Source organism: Carcharhinus amblyrhynchos, chromosome 24 (genome assembly GCF_965287045.1).
Source record: "Carcharhinus amblyrhynchos chromosome 24, sCarAmb.v2.hapA, whole genome shotgun sequence".
Lineage (NCBI taxonomy): Eukaryota > Metazoa > Chordata > Chondrichthyes > Carcharhiniformes > Carcharhinidae > Carcharhinus > Carcharhinus amblyrhynchos.
In genome coordinates, this window is record NC_137347.1 from 15,486,180 (window position 1) to 15,507,644 (window position 21,465).

The following is a 21,465-nucleotide window of genomic DNA, read 5'->3' on the forward strand; positions in this document are numbered from 1 at the left end:
GCCACAGTAATGTGGTTGACTCTCAACTGCCCTTGGACAGCTAGGGATGGGCAATAAATGCTGGCCAGCCAGTGACGTCCATGCCCCACGAATGAATAAAAAAATCTAGTAATCATTCTGCTTCACTGTATCCTGAAAACATGTTTTTTCTCTCTCATCAGTGTGAACAGATTGCACATCACTGCCGCCTTTGGTTTGCCCCTCGAATGTCTCCCATCCACAGTGCGTTCACTCGTGCAGAACTATCAGGACGTGGAATGTCACTCGTCCCTCCACAAGGTGGGTGAGTGTGCAGATAAAAAGGGGAAGACCTCAGCCCCAACCTTTCCCGACTCCTAACAATCACCCCTGGACTGACATTGATTGGGAACAGGTTTGCTAGCCCAGTTTCCTAGGCGATAGGATGTGGGGCGGTCTTGGCGAGGGCTGAAGGGATAAAAAGTAATCAAGGAAGACAAATTAAACAGGAATAAGAATTGCTGAAGACCTGAATGGTTTTGAGACAGCACAAGTTCTACTTTCTGTAAGTTAAGCTAAGGTGCATAGACAGCACAATTACAATGCTGAAATGAACTCTCCAGATTGATACTCCCTCTAATTTTGTTCCATCCAAGTGTAGAATGAATTTTGTTATGTATCATTAAGGTGATGTCGAATGTGTGCCACCAGTGGAAAGGAATCTTTTTTTTTTGTTACTGTAGGTATGGAAGAAGAAGGTAGATTGCCTCCCTTTCCCTCCAGCCATTGGCATGCTAGTTCACAAATTACCAGATTTAGTTCATCAAATTTCCCATTTGCCATGGTAGTATTTGAACTCTCAACCTCCAGGAAAGTATCATAAACACTTTACTATCGCACATGAGACTGGCATTTTTCCAATTGTATATTGTAGCTTCTTCTGATACATCTCTGATGTGGCATGGTGGCACAGTGGTTAGGACTGCTGCCTCACAGTGCCAGGGGCCCGGGTTCAATTCCCGCTGGATGGCGGTCTGTGTGAAGCTTGCACGTTCTCCAAGTGTCTGCATAGCTTCCCTCCTGGTGCTCTGGTTTTCTCCCACGGTAGTCATGATGTGGGTATGCCGGCGTTGGACTGGCGTAAACACAGTAAAAAGTCTGACAACACCAGGTTTTAGTCCAACCTATTTATTTGATAATATACTCACAAGCTTTCGAGGGGACTGCCTCTTCGTCAGGTGAATGGAGAGTTCTGGCCTCAGACAGAGCATATAAAGCACAGATAGTTTAGAGATTACTGATTAGAATGCGAATCCTTACACCTAACCTGCTGTTCAAGACCTGAAGTGGCTGATAATGTGAGTGGAAGGAGCACTGATCACAGTTTAAAGAGATGTGTATTGTCTCCAGACAGTACAGTAAGTGAGGTTTTGCAAACCCAGGCAAGTCACGGGGGTTACAGATAGTGCGACATGAACCCAAGATCCCTGTTGAGACCGTCCTCAGAGGCTCTGACCTTCGGGTAAGCATTCTCCAAGGCGGCCTTCACGACACACGACAGCGCAGAGTCACTGAACAGAGACTGATAGCCAAGTTCCGCACACATGAGGACGGTCTCAACAGGGATCTTGGGTTCGTGTCGCACTATCTGTAACCCCCGTGACTTGCCTGGGTTTGCAAAGCCTCACTTACTGTACTGTCTGGAGACAATACACATCTCTTTAAACTGTGATCAGTGCTCCTTCCACTCACATTATCAGCCACTTCAGGTCTTGAACAGCAGGTTAGGTGTAAGGATTCGCATTCTAATCAGTAATCTCTAAACTATCTGTGCTTTATATGCTCTGTCTGAGGCCAGAACTCTCCATTCACCTGACGAAGAGGCAGTCCCCTCGAAAGCTTGTGAGTATATTATCAAATAAATAGGTTGGACTAAAATCTGGTGTTGTCAGACTTTTTACTGTGTTTCTCCCACAGTCCAGAGATGAGCGGGTCAGGTTGATTGGCCGTGCCAAATTTACCCGAGCGTCAAGGGATTAGCAGAGTAAATATGATAGGTTCTAAGAATAGGGTCTGTGTATGATTGTGGTCAGTGCAGACTCGATGGGGTGAATGGCCTCTTTCTGCACTGCTAAGATTCTATGATCTGATCGTGGAAAGGTTGAATTGGCAATGATAGTTCAGGACAAGGATCTTCTGTTACAATTTGCTAAACTCAGTAAGGAAAGAGCTAAACAGGCTTGCCTTTTGAATTGCTAGAAAATGTGAAGAAGGCAACTTATGTTTTCCCAGCATGTTGAGAACTTTGTTTATTTAGAATTGTTTTGAATAGTGAGGATAATAACTCACTCATTTCTTAACCAACGTAATGCAAGAAGAGGTAACGTATCTCTGTGAATTTGGAGAGAGTTGGAGTGGGCAGCTCAGAGAGACAATATCCCCGGATCAGGAGATGTCCCTACTCAGTGAATTTCATCTTTAAGGAAGTCCAGGCAGAGGTCAGACTTTCGGTCTGAGGTTGGGAGGATATTGGGATACAGAATGGACTGAAATAGATGTCAGGGCTCCACACACCCTCAATGCTCCGTCTATACCAACCAATGCCAATCCACGCTCCCACCCCCCCCCCCACCCCCCCACAATGTCGCCTATATCTGCATGCATGACCCCTCACCCTTGTCCGCAGTCTCCATACCTCCATGTTAACATGATGCCCCTTTCACCATCCCATGATCCAAAATCCCATATCCCATGCTAACATAGTGCCCCTTTATCCACCCCCCCCCCCATTTCCACCATGATCCCTATGCCAACTTATGCCAACTCATACCAACAGATGCCCCCATACACCCTGCATGCCAATTCGTGGTATTCTTGGATGGTTCCTTAACAGGTTTTTCAGCTGGACAGCTCATTCACAATTATTTGACAGCTGGACATATCCTTGACAGCTGGACAGCTCCTTAACAGTACCTTGACAGCTGGACTTTTCCTTGACAGTGAGATAGCTCTTTGTTGGCTTGCCAATTCCAATGATGTTGTGTGTACATCACATTGTCATGTTCACTTTTAACGATCACAAATGTTGCCTTAGCTCTCCCAAAGGTGTGCTGGAACCCTAGACAAAAGGGTACCTCACCTCTCCAGAGGAGCTATCCTGATTAGCCAAATGCACCAACCAAGTTCAGACCTCCTCTTAGCCATTTTGCACACTCTGGACTCCACACTCCTGTTCTTCCAAACTCCCACTTAAGTGGAGGCAGTTGATGATTTAAATGGCCAAGTGCTACCACAAATCACGTGTGTGGGCTCCAGCCTCACTCCGGCTCTGTCCTCATGAAGATGGGAAATGCTCCCTTCGGGGATGGGGCTTAGACATTTCTGCCATTTCTGGAATGTTCACCATAACTGGGAGCCTGGACTTCATGATGACAATCCAGGTCACAGTGTTTCTGTACTTTAAATGAAGATTGTTGGGTGAAATTATATCTGGGAACTGAGGAAGAGAAAATTGAATTTCTAAAGGAAATGATTGTTGATGTTGTTTTCTCGGGAAGTAATTGCATTTATTTTACTTATAGCTTTGTTCGAATAAAAATCCATGAACTGAGAACCAGTTAACCATTTTTAAAGTAAACACTCTTTTTGCAATGCATATAAAGGTGAATTAGAGAGGTGATATTTAGAGATATGCACAATTTAAAATGGTTCTAGGAGATAACCTCGCAAGAATCTTTGCATTATTATTTTAAAATCTGAACTAGATATCCAAAACTTATCAACAAACTCCCCAGAAATGCCCTTGTGATTTTTTTTTAAATGTGTTGAATGTCTTTGGTATCAATCTTCATTTACTAATTCTGAAAAACTAGCTGCAATAGAATAACGAGACCAGTGGTATTAACTCTAAAGATATTAACTCCAAAGATGTGCGGGTTAAGTCAATTGGCCGTGCTAAATTGATCCATAGTGTCAGGGAGATTAGCAGGGTAAATGTATAGGGTCACAGGTATAGAGTTAAGGGGATAGGGCCTGGGCAAGTGTCAGTGCACACTCAATAGACCAAATGGTCTCTTTTTGCACCATAGGGATTCTATGAACCGCCCCACTCCCCCAGAATCTTTTTACCAACTCTTAACTTTTCACTAATTTACTAACTCATAAGAACATAAGAAATAGGAGCAGGAGTCGGCCATCTTGCCCTTCGAGCCTGCCCCGCCATTCAATAAGATCGTGGCTGATCTGAAGTGGATCAGATCCACTTTCCTGCTTTCTCCCCACAACCCTTAATTCCCCTATCAGAAATCTATCTACCCGTGACTTAAATATATTCAGCGAGGTAGCCTCCACCAATTCCAGAGATTCACCACCCTTTGAGTGAAGAAGTTGCTCCTTAACTCTGATCTAAAGTGCACCCCCCCTTACCTTGAGGCTGTGCCCTCTAGTCCTGCTATGCTTTCGAAGCGGGAAGAATCTCTCTACCTCTACTCTATCTATCCCCTTCATTATCTTATACGTCTCTATAAGATCCCCCCTTAGCCTTCTAAACTCTGACGAGTACAGACCCAGTCTATTCAGTCTCATTCAACTTACCACTTGCTTACTGCTTTCAGCCATTCTTGACTCACCGCGTTCATCCCCCAACCCTCTCACTTGACATCTCAAAAGAGAGAAGCAGTGAGCAGGATGGTAAGCAACAAGGTCAGGAAAGGAAATGAAGGCTGGTGGAGGAATCAGTGGGCAACTGCAGAAAAAATGTGTTGACGTAGCTTCGGGACTCCAGGAATTGACATGGGTGAATTTCAGCTTTGAATTTCCTCTGTCCAATCACGTCAGGTTTGAACCTTGTCTGTTAATTTCCTGTCATGGGGGAGTCTACCTGTTCTTCGCTCGTGGACTGAGGAGAGAGTAAACCTCATTTAACTATCAGGATGCGTGCTGCTGTCGCAGTGAAGTGCGCAGTGTCTGATACACTGATGTGTGGCCACACAGTCACACAGCCTAGAGGGAACACTCTTCCTGATACCAGTAGATATTGCAGCATTTTCATCGCTGGCAATGAGATAGTGCCTCTAAACACAAAAAGCGTCTGCCTTGGATCAGTGGTATCAATTTCACCTTGGAATCAAAAGATTCAAATTCCACTCCAGAGACTGGAGTACATTCGGCAGGCTGACAATGGAGTGTGAGGGTGAGCACGTGTTGCACAATTGGAAGTGTTGACCTTCAGAAGAAATATTAACATAAGACCTCATCTTACTGGATGTAAACATCCCATTGCTCATTTTGGAGAGCAGAGGAATTCTTTTTGACATCCCTGCCAATATTATCCCTGAAACAAAAGATTCAAGTTATCTGAACATTGTCATTGCTGCCTTTGGAAACTTGACGTGTGCAAATTTTCTACACTAAAGTTTAAAGTTTATTTATTAGTGTCACAAGTACGCTTACATAAACACTGCAATAAAGTTACTGTGACAATCCCCTAGTTGCCACACTCTGGCACCTGTGCGGGTACATTGAGAAAGAATTTAGCATGGCCAATGCACCTAACCAGTACGTTTTTTGGACTAGAGAAGGAAACTGGAGCACCCAGAGGAAGCCCATGCAGACATAGGGAGAATGTGCCAATTCCACACAGACAGTGACACAAGCCGGGAATCGAATCCAGGTCCCCGGCACTGTGAGGCAGGAGTACTAACCACTGTGCCACCGTGCTGCCCTATTACAGCAGTGATATAATTTCTAAAGTACGTCACTGGCTAAAACATTCTTTGGGACATCATGAGGTCATGGCAGAGCTACGTGAACGAAAGATCATCCATTTTAAGGAAGATGTGGACATCCTTATCTTGAGTTTCTGTCAATGCCACACTATAGAGCGGGATTTTATGGCCACGCTCGTACCGAAGCCGTAATATCCCACCCAGAGGTCAACAGACTTTCCCATTGTCTGTCCCTCGCCCGCTCTGATTCCCATGATGGGCAGGATGATAAAGTTCCGGTGTAAAACTCTGATGGGTAGGCAGATTCAGATTTAATTTATTATATACTAAACTGGTTCTTCAGACACAAATTCAATCAACACTTTCTACATGAGCAGAACTGAGAGAAATGCACAAAATGAAGACCAATTGACATGAATATAGAACAGAGTTGTCTCCCTGGCATCCACCAATGTTTATTCAGATTGGCAAGTGTTTGGTTATTAACCAGATATTTAGGAAATCCTGTCAGTTCCCCTTGGTCATTCCCTGGCTCCCACATTCACGGTGCTATGGTGTACAGAAGACCAAAAGCTGCAGAGGATAACTTGCAAAATGACTTGCTAAATAAAGATAGTTTGATTGACAGGTTTTTTTTTTTTTAAATCATTTTGTTGGAATCTCCTGCTGCAATTGCCAGGAGAGAACCTAAGCAATGAGTGGTGGAGCAGGAGATGATTGATGATAGTCCACAAGGACTTGGGATGATTGAAAAGACAGATCAAATCAATATCTGAACCCATGTAAGTCATTTAATTAGATGAGACACTGAGTGCCCCATTCTGGTGGGTAATTCTTTTATGATGCCCTCTTGGGAATTACACGACAGTGTTATCTTCTGGTGAATAGATACCCCAGCCGCTTCTCAATGCCTACAGTTCAGTGTAATTTTGACACCACTTCAAACTGCCATTAACGTTCTTTTGATCTTATTGAGACACAAGTGTGGAATACGAATAAGTAAAAAGCTGGCATTTTCCTTCGATTTTCTTCTCCTTGTCTGCTAATTGGCTCACGCTGAGGCTTGTTTCCATTGATGCCCAGTGTCCTCTTGGCCAAACAGCGGTTCCTCATTTGTGGACATTGACAGACGCAATTGGCGTTTATTATTAACTGAATAAAGCATCTCGAGGCACAGCATTAGGCAATCTTCAGGCAAAATATGATGCTGGACCACATGCCTGTATTCAGGCAGATCAAATCAATACCTGAATCCAGATGTTACGCTGATAAGACACTGAGGGCAAGATTTTCCAGCCCGTGCTCACCCCAAGGTTGGAAAATCTAGCCCAAAGTCAACAAACCTTTGCATGGCAGGCAGAATGGGAAAATTTCACCCTGGGTCTCCCACTCTGTTGGGTAAATTATTAAGCCCTTGTGGAATTACATGACAGTGCTATCTCCCTTTTGATATCCCTTTGGCTTCATAGCATCGTCAGTTCAATGTCATTTTGACACTTCAAATTGTCATTAACATTGTCCAGTATTATTAAGGCACCAACATAGATTAAGGGAGCTGGTTAGCTAGATGGCTACCATATGGTTCACATCAGTCCAACATCATGATTTGACTCCTGCTCTGATAGAAGTAGACATGGGACCTGCCTCCTCGGCCTCTCTCTCTCTGAGAGAATAAGGCAATGATAATCTGCCGTTGACTAATGTTACTGAGAAAATGGCAAAAAAAAAGAAGGTTCAGCAGACAATGAGCCAAGAACCTGCCTCTGTGCAGCTCACACGGAATGATGAGTGTAACCCATAGAAACTTTCAAAAAGTTACAGCACAGAAAGAGGCCATTTAGCTCTTCACGTCTGCGCCGGCCAAAAGACAAACTGACCACCTCTTCTAATCCTACCTTCTAGACCCCTATCCGTAGCCTTTCAGGTTACAGAAATTCAGGTGCAGATCCAGGGACCTTTTAAATGTGTTTCTGCCTCAACCACCAATTTGGGTAGCAAATTCCAGACACGTACCACTTTCCGGGTGAAAAAGGTCCCCCTCTAATATTTCTATCAATCACCTTAAATCTGTACCCCTTGGTAATTCGCCTCTCATCTCGGGGCAACAAGTCTTCCCAGTTTACTCAATCTAGGCTCCTCATAATTTTATACATCTCAAGCAAGTCACCCCAGCCTGTTCTGAGGAAAACATCGCCCCCCCCCCCCCCCCCCAACTAAAACTACTTAATCTTCCCTCTTTGCTGCAATTTTCCAGCCCAGGCAATATTCTTGTAAATCTCCTCCCCACTCTCTGCAGGACAAGTGCGTTCTTCCGTTGATGTGATGGACACAAAACGTCACTTGTGACCTATAGTGTTTTTTTTATGGTTCCAGCATTGCATCCCTGCTTTTGTATTCTATCCCTTGTGCAATAAAAGAATTCCATGTGCTATTTTTAACCATCTTACCTCACTGTCCTGCCACTTTCGGGGACACATGGACACGCACTCTCACTTCCTCTACCTCTCTCAATATCCTTCCATTTGTTGCGTATTCTCTTCCTTTGTTCGTCCTCACCAAAAGCTTTACTTCACGCTTCTCCAGGCTGAACTCCGTCTGCCACTTTCCCGTCCACTGGGCCAAACCATTGAGGTCATTCTCGAGTCCAACTTCACTATTGACTACATGGCTGATTCTTCTTATATCATCTGCAAATTTTGCAGTTATGCACTTAATTCCAAATCATTTCTCTGTACAACAAACAGCAAGAGACCCAACACTGAGACCCATGGAACGTCACTGAAGGGGGTGAATCTCCCATCCCGCTGTGTTGGTTTTTTAGCGCAGCGGGCTAGGATTCGAAGGATTTGCATGAGTGTTCGCTTCTAGTAGCGTCTCCCTGCATTGGATTTTTGATGCAGTCTGCTCTACGCCAGAAATCAGTGGGGAGGTGGGCTAGGATTTAAATTATGTTTTAAATGTCATTTAAATGTGATTAATGGGCCTTGAACTGAATTCTCTAAGCCCACTCATCTCTTCCATCCCACCAGAGTGCTTCACCCCTGTGGGGTTTTGAGTAGCTCCCCACTTTCAGGGACTGGAAGCCTGACATTGCTGGAGTGAAGGGGGGACAATTGGGGTCCCCTGGGCGTTGGGATGGTGTCCCCTGGGCGTGGGCACTCTGGCAGTGCCCAAGGGACAAAGTGTCAGTATCCAGCCTGAAATCTCCTCCCCTTGAAATTTAATAATATTTGCGTTGGTGACCTCTGCATTGCAGAGTGTGGGAGGTTCTATTGTGAACTCCCACTGGAAAAAAAAATGTGAATTACTCCAGTTTTCCTGCAAATTCAACACTTAGGATATTTTTGGGAGAATTCTGCCTTACTTTCCTTTTACTAAAACATCAATCAATTCAGAAACTCAGCAAATATTCTGGGGAGCCAGGTTCAAATCCCACCATGGCAAATGGTGCAATTTGAATCAATAAAAAAAATCTGGAATTAAGAATCTACTGATGACCATGAAACCGTTGTTCATTGTCAGAAAAACCCATCTGATTCACTAATGTCCTTTAGGAAAAGAAATCTACCATCCTTACCCGATCTGGCCTACACGTGCCTCCAGAGCCCCAGCAATGTGGTCGATGCTCAACCTTAACCTCCAAGGACGACTAGAGATGGGCAATAAATGCTGGCCAGCCAGCGACACCCACGCTCCAAGAATGAATTAAGAGAAAGTATTGTTTTTTGCGTGCTATACAGTCAAAACGTACTGTTCATAGAGTACATAGGGGAGATGGAAAGGAAATGGTGCAGAATATAGTGTTACCATAGAGAAAAATCTGCTTTACCTAAGGGCATAGAGAAAGGTGTAGCTCGGGTGTAGAGAAAAATCAACTTCATCTAAGGCAGATCCATTCAAAAGTCTGATGGCCACAGGGATGAAATTATTTTTGAGTCAGTTGCTATGTGATTTCAGACTTTTGTACTTTATTCTGATGGAAATGATGCCCATATCCCACAAATGAAAAAAAGTTAGGGATGGGCATTAAATCCTGGCCTAGCTAGTGATGTCCACATCCAGGAACAATAAAGAAAAAAATTCTACAGCATCATAAAAATCCAATCAGCTCAACGGTGCCAGTTTTATGCACAACATATGCCCCGCTCACTCCAGCTACCTCTAACCATCGTACTGCATGCCTGTCTTTTCCCTTATGTATATAGCAGCCCTCTCTCTGAATGCATCAACTCTATCCGCTTCAATAGGGCAGCATGTGTCATCGTTCCCTGTATAAAGAAACTCCCTAATCCCTTAGTGGTTATCTTATATTTATGTCCCTTCATTCTAGGATCACCAACAAGTGGGAACAAATATTTCCATATCCACCGTAATGACTTGGTCAATTATTTTTAAAACTTTGGGTTAGTTTGCTCTTAACTTTTTTTTTCAGAAAGAAGTGCTCCAGTTTGTACAAACTTTCCTGACAGTTGCATCTTCTCGATTCTGGTTCTCTCCTTGTAAATCTTTTCTGAATTTTCTTCAATATCCTTTTTGTGCTCTTAAGAACAGAACTGCATGTGGGCCTTTTGGAGGTGAGTTTTCCCATTCCACTTGCCACGGAGATCATAATGGGCAAGGGGCAGACCATGGAAAAAAACTGTTGACCTTGGGCGGGTTTAGGGGTGAGTGTGGCCGGAAAATCTCATCCATTGAGTCTGGAATAAATGGCTAAAATCTTTCATTGCAGTAAACTCCTGAGAGGAAAGGACATATTCACTTTGCAGACCTAATAGAGGTTAAATTAAGATGGTGAGAAAGGAAATGCTCAACAAACTTGAAGACGAAGACCTGACCCCAGATATATTGAAATCACAAAGTTTACTAGTGTCACAAGTCAGCTTACATTAACACTGCACTGAAGTTACCATGAAAATCCCCTAGCCGCCACGCTCTGGAAGCTGTTCGGGTATCCTGAGGGAGAATTTAGTATGGCCAATGCACCTAATCGGCACATCTTTCAGATCTTTTACCTTTAACTCGTGCCTTGGAATAGTATCAATATGCTTACATGGTAAGCCACTTACCTGTTATCTCAGTTCACCTCCAATCTATTACTACCTCTGTATGATTTTTTTGGATCAGCTGTGATGTTAAGAAAGATTCCATTTAAGTTTTCCTTCCAGTGATTATTGAAAATGTGAACAGCTATTGTTTCAATGCAGAACTTTGTTGAACCCTGAACTCCAACAGCAGTGATAATGTTCCTACTTATCTGACATAATCGCCAACTATCTACATTTCTCTGTCAATTACTAATCAACATAAAGGTTGTATGAAGACTCTGCAAAAGAATAAAGTTCAGGTGAGATATTAGAGTGCAAATGATTGACATATTGACTTGACATGCCTCATTCCATTATTTGAACAGAAGTATGAACCATATTAAAAAAGATTGAGATGGCGAGGGTGAGAAATTTTCCTGTTTAAATTTAACCCAGAATTAGCACTATCTTCATTACTTAATATCAACATCAGCAATTTATGACTTGTGTCTTTGAAATCAGGAAGAAATGCAATGGCTTCAAATAATTCATTTCAAAATAGTTTAAAAAACATATAGCAATATAAAAATTCCTGCAATCTCTTAAGTACCAGCATAAATATGGAAGAGAGATATTCCACAGAGAAGAGGCACAGAGATTTTTTCTCCAGACTGAGTGGCTGAGACATGCTGTTCTTCCCTGCAGCAGACATATCAAAATATTAAATAATAAATGATTTTTTTTCCAGCATAAAGATCAGAAGGAGAAGTGGCTTTATTAATATTCCAAACTGCCTCTGGTCCAATGCACCCACCTTTCACTTTAACATACATTTATATTTTCAATTATAGTGACCCAGATTTCTTGTTGTTCTCGTTCCTCCTGCATGCATCAGATTGTCCTTTACGTACTGAAGCTGACGGGTTTTAACCTTTGAGGCACAGCCGGAGACAGATAACATTACATCAGTTGCGTGATGTGAAGCGATTTGTTGATCTTTGACCGAACGTATTATTCTCTGAAATCCAAAAGTGTCTCGTTCTCTCCTCTTTTTTCTAAGAAACAATAATCTTCAGCAAGCAAGACACTGTTTGTCTTATCAAATTGAATATTCAAATGCTTCTATTGAAGGGCACAATTTTGGGTCCGTTGGACATTTTGATTGCATGGTGCTTACAGGCTGGAAGTTGCACATCCTCCAAAGAAATGGAGATTGTGTATCACTTGCAATTCATTTAAATGGGTAACATTTCTTATCAGCAGACCCATGTGTTTGAGTACAGGGCACAATGCTGTGTAAAGTACATTCCTGGTTTATCATGGATATCTTGTGCAGGAATAGTGTGCTACAAAATGGGCGCATGGATGCCCCGATTCCAGCCTGCAAGAAATTTCATTTTCTCCAATCTCTCTTTTCTCTCATACCTTAGGTCAAATGTGTCACTATTATAATGAAAGGTGATTGAACTGGCCTTGCTTTGGTGGAACTCATAGTTGGATTTACTTGAATAGAACCTCCTCGAACAGATCTAATCGTGAGTGTCAAGTTTGATTTCATTGTACCGTGTGGCTAGTTTCTATTGATTGATACCCTGCCTTGCTGATCCTCAGTGCGCTGCTGTTTGTTCATCCAACTCCCAGAGACTTCCTATCGTGCAGAAGGAGACCATCCAGCCTATCGAGTCTGCACTGGCAACAATCCCACATAGGCGCTATTCCGGGAAGCCCGTGTATTTATCCTGATAATGCCCCTGACACTAAGGGACAATTTAACGCAGCCAGTCAACTCAACCCGCACATCTTTGGACTGTGGGAGGAAACTGGAGCACCCAGAGGAAATCCACTCAGACTCAGGAAGGACATACAAACTCTACACAAACAGTCATAGAATCATAGAATCCCGACAGTGCAGAAGGGGGCCATTTGGCCCATCGAGCCTGCACTGGCAACAATCCCACACCGGCCCTATTCCAGTAACCCACATATGTAATTGCTAATGCCCCTGACACCAATGGGCAATTTAGTATGGCCAATCAATCTAATTTCCATTTCTTTGGGCTGTGGGAAGAATTTGGAGCATCCAAAGGAAACAGACACAGGGAGAATGTGGAAACTCCGCAGAGATGGTCACCTGAGGCCAGAATTGAACCCAGGCCCCTGGCGCTATGAGGCACCAGTGTTAATGGCTGTGCCACCCCTTCTATCGAGCAACCTCTTCCTGGAGAAAGGAGGGAGGGGAATTAGGATCAGCTCTGAGATTGAGCGTAGTGAGAACACAAAGACGAAGGACAAATTGTTCAGACGCTGGAGCTCTGAATCCAAAGCAGAAAATGCCGGAGGTACACAGCAGGCCTGGCAGCATCTGTGGTGAAGGAAACATTTCAGATCAACATCTTATTATCAGAGCAATTTGAGCTGATATGTCAACTCTGCTTCTCCTTCCACAGATTCGACCAGATCTATTGGGACGACAATGGTTTTTCCTGAACCGCTGCAGTCCCTGCAGTGTAGGCACACCCACAGTGTTGTTAGGGAGGGAGCTTCCGGATTTTGACCCAGCGACAGTGAAGGAATGGTGATATATTTCCTGGTCAGGCATTTGCTATCTGTAAATAATTATGGCGTTGGTCCCAACTGAATCCCTGGGATGGTCGTGGCCAGAACAGGTCCAATGTCGTATGAAATTCTTGTCCAAGGGAAAAGTAATACATTTGAGATGGAGAGAATCGCACACACAATCAATGGGACAGCCCATCCCGAACTAACCCATAGTATACCTGTCAGTGATATTGCTCCAGATTAAAGTAATGCAGCAGCAAGCTACCCCAAGGAAAAGTCAAGTATTATTCCAGTGGAAACTGGAGAGGTTATCTGCACTGACACACTTCCCATGTGGACAGTCAATTCACTGATGTTCAAATCAAAGATACCTCCACTGCTGGAGCACCTGAGAATAAATTACGATGCTCCCAAAGGATCAGCAAGTCCTTGGACTGACTTACCTTATGATGTTCTGTGTTCAGGTCCATTTGTTGTAAGATATTATAAATAATTCAATTGTTTTGAAATGTGTGAATTGAAAACTTAAAGGGGCACAGATATAGTAGAATGTCCCTTTAAGGGGCAAGGTCTTGGAGGGTCATGTGACCCGTTCAGCCAATGGGCTGGAGCGTGTGAATCCTGGCACTGAGTGCAGGTTTTCCTTGGAATTAGGAGTCTGGAATCATGGAGTATGGTAGCCTTTCTATCACTCACTACACATTATTACTTACTTTAATAAACTAATAATTTGTTAATCTATTAGGTGGTCCCCTGTCTTTGCAAGATATTACAGTAGCAATCAAGTGGGCTGTTTTTCCCTGGATAGTGTTAAGCTGCCTACGTGTTGTTGGAGCTGTACTCATACAGGTAAGTGGAGAATATTCCATTGCACTCCTGATTTGTGCCTTGTAGGTAGTGGACAGATTACTTGCCACGGATTCCTAGTCTTTGACCTGCTGTGATAGACACGCTATTTATATGGCTGGTTCAGTTCAGTTTCTGATCAATGGTAACCCTCAGGATGTAGACCTTGGGGGATTCAGTGATGATAATGCCATTGAATATCAAGGGTCAATGGTTAGATCCTATCTTGTTAGAGATGACCATTGCTTGGCACTTGTGTGTCATGAATGTTTGATTTGATTTAATTTATTATTGTTGCATGTATTGGGATGCAGTGAGAAGTATTGTTTCTTGTGTTCTATACAGACAAAAAGTACAGTTCATAGAGTATGTGGGCAGATGGAAAGGATAGGGTGCAGAATATAATGTTGCAGTTTCAGCTAGGATGAAGAGAAAGATCAGCTTAATATGTGATAGAACCAATGTCCTGCTTGATTTGTCCCTCACCAACAAATGTTCACCCTCTCCTCCACTGATTTGAGTTGATTTGATCTGAATTGATTTATTATTGTCACGTGTATTGGGTTACATTGAAATTATTGTTTCTGCGTGCTATACAGACAAAACACACCATTCATCTAGTACATAGGGGAGAAGGAAAGAAGAGGTTGCAGCATATACTTTTGCAGTCATGGCTAGAATGTAGACAAAGATCGGCCTATTATATGGTAGGTCCATTCAAAAGTCTGATGGTAGCAGGGAAGAATCTGTTCTTGAGTCTGTTGGTTCATGGCTTTCAGACTTTTGTATCTCTTCCCAATAGAAGAGAGTATGTCCGGGGTGCACGGGATCCTTGATTGTGCTGGCTGCTTTTCTGAGACAGTGGGAAGTAAAATCATTAGTCAATGGACGGGAGGCTGGTTTGCGTGATGGACTCGGCTGTGACTTGCTACTTGTCAGCCAAGCCTGGATATTGTCCAGGCCTTGTTGCATTTTGGTACACAGGCATGATATTGTTGTGTTTGGGTAATAAACACAGCAAAGGTATTTCATGAGGATTACAAGGTACTTAGTGTTGTCCGCTCAGGCCTATTTGCAATTGACAATCAGCTTGGACAGATGAAATGAAAAATTGCAGTATCGACATGCTGTTCTTGGTTGAAGTCATTAGGTTACATTTTAGCTTCATTTGAAGCAATTTTTAAAAGTGGCATCTCGGCCTTTTGGCGAAGATGCAGATGAGATCAAGCCTTGGAAGAGGAGCTATGCCTTCTCCAATCAGCTTGGATCATGTAAATCAAGCCCAAGACAGTGGGTGGGAGCCCTGTCTTGTCAGCTTGGATCGGAAATGTCTCAACTTGTTGAGACTCTGAATTGGACTTGATTGGACTGAATTGGATATAATATCAAAAAAAAAGAAAAATTGTGATGAGCAACTTTATTGTTCCCATCCATTTTAAATGAAAATCAAATGGTACTTCTAAAATTTGTGTAACACTGAGGCTGTAACTTTTAGTTATGTGAGACAAATTCAATAACCCATGGGAGTCAGTCAATAGTGACTTACGGCATTTCATCGTAAAATAATGAGTTCACGTTTTCGTGAGGACTATTACAAACAGTAGCTCAGCAGTCAGGGTGAGTGAGTCGATAGAATGAGATTTATGAACAAAACTCTGTGTAAGTACCTGGTGCTGTGTTAATTATGAAAATTGAGATATATCAAAATTATGTTACAAAGTCTTGAATCCAGCAGAGGGTGCCTCACCATTGCTGGACAGACAGTATACAAGCGGTGGCTGTCACTCTGCGTTCTGTGTGAGGTGAGAAAAATCAAGACTGACAGCAAATTTTAATGTCAGAATAGCTATTAAATTGTTTTATCCAGACTGACTGCCTTTAACGTCCTGGTGTGGCACGGTGGCACAGTGGTTAGCACGATTGCCACACAGTGTCTGGGGCCTGGGTTCAAATCCCAGCTTGGCTCACTGTCTGTGCAGAGCCTGCACGTTCTCCCTGTGTCTGCATGGGTTTCCTCCAGGCGCTCCAGTTTCCTCCCACAGTCTGAAAGACATGCTGGTTAGGTGCATTGGCCTTTCTAAATTCTCCCTCAGTGTACCTGAATCAGCACTGGTGTGTGATGACTAGGGGATTTTCACAGTATCTTCACCGCAGTGTTAATGTAAGCCTACATAAGACACTAATAAATAAAATTAAGAACTCATTATCAAAGACCGGTGCAGAGAAAGCTAGACACAGATAAAAAAAAATGGACAAGTATGAGTAAGGCAAAGGGAAAATAAGAAAAGGAGCAAATGTACGACACATATCCTCTCATCATTGATTGGGATCTTCAATTTGTTGGAACGTAAATTTGTACCGAGCACGTTAAACCCTTCCAACTTCTTCACACTCAAGGATGGGATTCCAGGTATTCATGTACTAGCACTTCGTGAGTTAAAAACTCCCAAAGAGTTTGAGAGAAGCTATCCCCTCCGCAAACAACACAAAAAAAATGGCTTTTGAAATGCAACTTTCATATCAGGGGAAGTGATCAGATCTTAACATTTTCAACAAGCCTTTCTGTGTAAGAAGGGAAATGGCAAAGCTCCCTATCGGCTTAGTAGGTAAATATACCAGGCTTTGTGTTACCAAGTTACAAAGAGCATGTTGTGACTCCCTGGCCTGTGTTGAATCAATTGGTATCAGTTCAGGTAGATATTGGATTATTACAAAGGATCTCACAATGCCAGGGCTTGGGAAAGTGGGAGAAAAATAATGACAATCTTCCTGCAGTTGGCAGACATCCAGTGACACCTGCTGGAAGTACATTGGTATGACCATCAGGTGAAGAGAAGCTTGACCTTGGTTGTGATGGCCCTCTTGGTTGAGACTCATGCCCTGGTTGTAATGCCTGAGGAAGAGAGGGCATTGCCACCAAGGAGTTCAGTACAAACTGCTACCTTCAGGAGCTGAAACAAACAGCTAATCTGTCTTTAAATATTTTTGTTTAAGCAGTAAGTAGCGACGATACCTTCTGGGAGCCAGCCCATCAAAGCAATGCAGAGCGCCATGGCTTTAGTCGTTCTAATACAATCAGTGAAACCCACTCAGTGCCTCTCTACTGATGCTAATTAGCTGCCTGTTAACGTTGAGCTCAGTAATCCCATCGGTACTCGCTGCGTAAATAGTGAGACCCAAACATAAATTATGATTCCTTGCCGGTTTAAATTGATGGGAAAATAAACTTTTTGAGAAAGGGTTTGATGTGAAGAGTTTCTGGAAGCTGTTGCATAATTTGAAGGCATGTTTGGGACATCAAAGGTTTAAAATTTCAACACAAAGTTTACTCTAATGCTGAATTTCAGAATATCTGCATGAATTCCAAAGTTTGTCCCTTGTGATTAGTGAATTTAAACTCTGCAGCTTTCACAGTGCTAAGTTCCTGTCGCAGGGAGCTTTGAGATATTTTTAACCTCGTTTTTTTTTCTGTTCAGCATTTGCATCATTTTGGATCTGTAAAAATGATTTTAGCTTTGAATAAAACTGCACCACCAGCATATTAGATGACACAAAGCGACGGGCCCAACATCGAATGGTATATGACAATATCCATTCGCCCATATATTACATGAGTGGGGTCAATGGTTTAATTGTGATTTATTTTATTTTTTATAGTTTTATTTTACGATTGTTTCAGTGGGCAGCATTGTATATAAGATCGGATGACCATGATACATACAGCAAAACTATCACGGCATTTTCAAGTCTCTTGCGTGGTCATTTGGTTGATTCCTATTTAAATTATGATTGTAACTGCCCCTATCTCATGAAAACTGCCCAAGAGGCAGTTCAAATAAAGCCAGTAATCGGGCCCTCTGATTCTGCTGTCTTCCCATCATATTCCGATCTCAACCGGTTCTGTCAAAGAGGTGGCTCAGTGGTTAGCATGGCTGCCTCACAGCTCCAGGGGGAAGTCTCACAACACCAGGTTAAAGTCCAACAAGTTTATTTAACCACCCTTTGTCAGGTGAGAGTGTCTCCACATCATCATAGCTCCAGGGACATGGGTTCAATTGCAGCCTTGGGTGACCGTGTGCAGTTTACACATTCTTCCTGTGTCCACGTGGGTTTCCTCCGGGTGCTCCGCTTTCCTCCCACAATCCAAAGGTATGCAGGTTGGGTGGATTGGCCATGCTAAATTGCCCCTTAGTGATGTGTAGGTCAGACGGATTAGCCGTGGGATATGTGTGGGGTTACAGGGGTGGCAGAGAGGAGAGGGCTTGAGTAAGATACACAGTCAGAGTGTCAGTACAGACTGAACGGGCTGAATGGCTTCAGCTTCACTCTAGTGACACCTGTAGTAGGAAGCCTTAAAAATGCAGATCAAATCCAATAAGGTCACCAGGACACGATCCACAACTCTGCTGGAAAACAGGCCAGTGGAGAAGTGATGGTTTCTCCATCTGTCCAGATCTGACAGGAAGGTGGAGCTATTCAGGTGCATTACTAGAATGCCTGCTCTCAAAAGGGTCTGATCCAGTAGCACTGATTTAAACTGTGAGTTCAACGTACCTCTCAAACCACAGTCAGTATTTGCATCTTTAAACACAGGGGACTGTGCAATGTTTCGAAAAGAGACAAGCTGAGCTGCCAGGACACCAGTCCTGGTGAGAGGATGCCATTTTCGGCACAGACAACAGTGCTCAGTGGATCTGCAATGAGTGGGAGTTGTGAGTTTTTGAAAAGGTTCTGAGTTCACCGTTTTTCCAGTCCTGGGGGACCGTAGTTACCGGTTCCCCAGCTGGCAGCAGCATCACGGAGAAATGGAACAGAGGGAGCAGGGAAGACAAGACGCTGGCAGAGGCCACAGAGAGAAAGGTCTTCCAGCCGGAGGTTATATCAACCTCAAGATGGTTCAGCTGCTGTGCTTCACCAAGGAGGTGCTCACGGAATCTGTCACCACCCTCAACTCAGACCTGCAGTCTCAGGTCAGGTGGCAATGGTGCTGCTATTGGCTGGCAGGGTGAACTCTGTCCTTTGGCTTCTCTGCTAACAGATCCTCCCAAACTGGAATGGATAGTATCACCAACATATTGCAGAATGTCATCTATTACTGTTTCTGGGAGTCCACAGAGTTCTGTACGTTGGGAGTATAACGGGATTATGCTGGGAGTACATTGGGATTATGCTGGGAGTGTGTTGCCTTCATTCTAAACAAAAAAAAGCAAAGAGTGGGTATCTGGCTTTCCAATGATAATGGGTTCACCACAGCACTCCCACCCCCCTGATGAAGGAACAGCCGGTTCCGAAAGCTAGTGGCATTTGCTACGCATAAACCTGTTAGACTTTAACCTGGTGTTGTGAGACTGCTTATTATTTTTGTTGGAGCAGAGAAGACTGTGGGGTGACCTGATTGTAGTGTATTACATTATGAGAGGCAAGGACAGAGTGGATGAGGAGCACTGAAGTGTCAGTCACGAGAAGACACAAGTTCAAGGTGAGAGGCAGGAGGTTTAGGGGGGGATGTGAAGAAAAACTTTTTTACCCAGAGGGTGGTGACGGTCTGGAATGTGCTGCCTGGAAGGGTGGTAGAGGCAGCTTGCCTCACATCCTTTAAAAGGTGCCTGGATGAGCACTTGGCACACCATGACATTCAAGACCGTGGGCCAAGGCCTGGTAAATGGGATTAAGTGGGAGGCTAGCTGTTTCTTGCATGTCAGTGCGGACTAGATGGGCCTAAGGGCTTCTTCTGCACTGTGTGATTCTGTGACTGTCTTGGACATGTCGGCAGATGGAATTTAATCTGGAAATGTGTGAGGTGATAAACTTTGGCAGGAGGTGATACAGTTTGGAAAGAGTAATTTGACAAAGAGGTGTTCAGTGGATGTTAGGACACTCGGGAGTTCTGTGCAATAAAAAGACCTTGACGTGTAATGTCCACAGATCTCTGAAGGTGGAAGGGCATGTTAGTAGGGTGGTGAAAAAGGCATTTGGGCTACTGATTATCAATCAGGGCATAGATTATAAAAGCAGGGAAGTCACGATGGGGTTGTATAGAACTTTGGTGAGACCACAGCTAGAGCACTGTGTGCAATTCTGGTCGCCATATTATAGAAAGGATGTGATTGCACCAGAGCGGGTACAGATGAAATTCACCAGAATCCTGCCTGGGATGGAACATCGAAGTTATGAAGAAAGATTGGATAGGCTTGGGTTGTTTTGTTTGGAGCAGAGAAGACTGAGGGGCAACTGATCGAGGTGTACAAGATTATGAGGGGCATGGACAGAGTGGGTAAGGAACAGCTGCTTCCCTTAGTTGAAGGGTCAGTCACAAGGGGACATAAGTTCAAGGTGAGGGGCAGGAGGGTTAGGGGGATGTGAGGAAAAACCTTTTTGCCCAGGGGGTGGCGATTGTCTGGAATGTGCTGCCTGGGAGGGTGATAGAGTCAGATTGCCTTACATCGTTTAAAAAGTACCTGGATGTACCTGGATAAAAGTACCTTGGCACATCATAACATTCAGGGCTATGGGTCAAGCGCTGGCAGATGGAATTAGATGGGAGGTCTAATGTGTCGGTGCAGACTCAATGGGCCAAAGGGTCTCTTCTGTGCTGTATGATTTTATGATTCTATGAGGGGCTGGGCAGAGGGAATGCAAAAAGATTGGGGGAAGAGGTGGTTGGAATTGGAGGTCCATCATCTGTGGAACACTGTCCATGTTTGGTGAGAGGATTGAGATGGTTTCAGTGAAGTGAGTGCTTTTCCTGTGAAAGTGCCACCCAAGATCCAACATTGAATCCAGAAGATGGGCAAAACCTTCCAATTGGAAGAGAATGAAAGGACTCGAAACTTAAATCAATAAAATACAAAAGTAGCAAGAGTAATATTGTCCAATTGGTACCCAGGGGAATGGGGATGCTTTATTGATCCCTTCAATCATCCTTTGTTGTAAGTTTCCTTTGTGATTTGTTTTTGGTTGTTGCAGTGCCTTTTTTACTGTGTTCCTTAATTTGTTCGTTGAGTTTACTGGTTTACCGTAGAATCATCATAGGGGTGAGCAAGCAGTGCAAAGTTAGTATGCTGCCTGTGTCACTCCCATTGAATGTAGGGCAATCTTGCATTGTCATCACCACACCCGCTAACGGATCTCATCCAATCTCACCCCCCCCCCACCGCTCAGATTTTAATTTGAGATTAGCTACAGCGATAAAGTGTATTTCCCATAACACTAAAATTCAAAACAGCTTTACAGAAAAGCAACCCACATTGTAAAACTGTCCTATTAGTCACTGCAGTTTTTAAACTGGTTTATGAATTCAGTTTTATGTGGCTTGTATAAAGGGATCTGTTGGCAATAATAAAGTCATAACC